Here is a 1,543-nt window from a genome sequence, read left to right as displayed (position 1 = left end):
AGAAGCATACAGAACACCAAACAGACATGACCAGAACAGGAACTCTCCACGGCACATCGTAGTAAAAACACTACATTCACAAAACAAAGAGAAAATTCTGAAAGCTGCAAAAGAGAAACAAGTCACATATAAAGGAAAACCCATTAGGATCACAGCTGACTTTTCAATGCAAACTATGAAAGCCAGAAGAGCCTGGACCAAAGTATTCCCAGTGTTAAATGACCACAGATGCCAACCCAGATTACTATATCCAGCCAAAATGTCTATTATAGTTGAAGGGGAAAGAAAAATCTTCAATGACATAAATAGGCTGAAGGAATTGATGTCCACAAAACCAGCCCTTCAGAGAATTCTGGAAGAAATACAAAGAGCTGAAGGAAGGAATGACTATACCCAAGGGGTTGCAGAAAGAACTCCAAGGAGGGTATAACAGTGTAAAAGTACAGCTATAGCAAGAATATAAACAAAAAAAATGACAGGATTCAATACTCATCTTTCATTAATAACTTTATACATTAATGGACTGAACTCCCCAGTCAAAAGACACAGACTATATGAATGGATTAAGAAACAAAACCCATCTTTTTGTTGTCTGTAAGAAACTCATCTCACTTTCAAGGACAGACACTGTCTCAAAGTGAAAGGATGGAAAAAAAATATACCAAGCAAATGGCACTAAGAAAAAAGCAGGCATAGCAATCCTAATATCTGAAAAAATAGACTTTAAACTGAAACTAACCAGAAAAGACAAAAAGGGGTATTTCATTTTGACCAAAGGAATAATCAATGAAGAAGATATTACAATCATGAACATATATTCACCAAACTCTGGTGCACCAAACTTCATAAAAAAAATATTACAGGACTTCAAGAGCCAAATTAACCCCAACTCATTAATAGTAGGGAACTTCAATACTCCAAGAACATTAACTGGAGGGACAACTGGACAAAGAATAAACAGAGAGACAACTGTATTAAATGAAACCATACATCAAATGGACATAACAGACATCTTTCAATTATTCCACTCAAGCACCAAATAATACACTTTCTACTCAGCACCTCATGGAGCTTTTTCAAAATTCAACTACATACTGGGCTGCAAAACAAACTTCAACAAATACAAAAATATTGAAACAATTCCATGCATTATTTGGACCACAAAGCAATAAAGATTTGGACCACAAAGCAATAAAGCTCAAAATCAACACTGGAAGAAGCTCTAGTCACTATACAAACTCATGGCAATTGAACAACACACTCTTAAACAATGAGTGGGTCAAAAGAGAAATTAAGAAAGAAAGAAAAGAATTCTTGGATTTCAATGAAAAGTGCAATAAAACACACACAAAACAACCTCTGGGATAATTTAAAGCAGTCCTAAGGGGGATATTTATAGCCCTAAGTGCCTACATTAAAAAATTAGAAAGAGTCCAAATAAATGACCTAACACTGCAACTCAAGATGCTGGAAAGACAAGAACAAATGAAACCCAAACCCAGTAGAAGAGAAGAAATAACAAAAATCAAAGCAGAAATTAATG

The sequence above is a fragment of the Nannospalax galili genome, unplaced genomic scaffold (genome assembly GCF_000622305.1).
Source record: "Nannospalax galili isolate Female #2095 unplaced genomic scaffold, S.galili_v1.0 scaffold916, whole genome shotgun sequence".
NCBI lineage: Eukaryota > Metazoa > Chordata > Mammalia > Rodentia > Spalacidae > Nannospalax > Nannospalax galili.
This window is presented reverse-complemented; position numbering follows the sequence as displayed.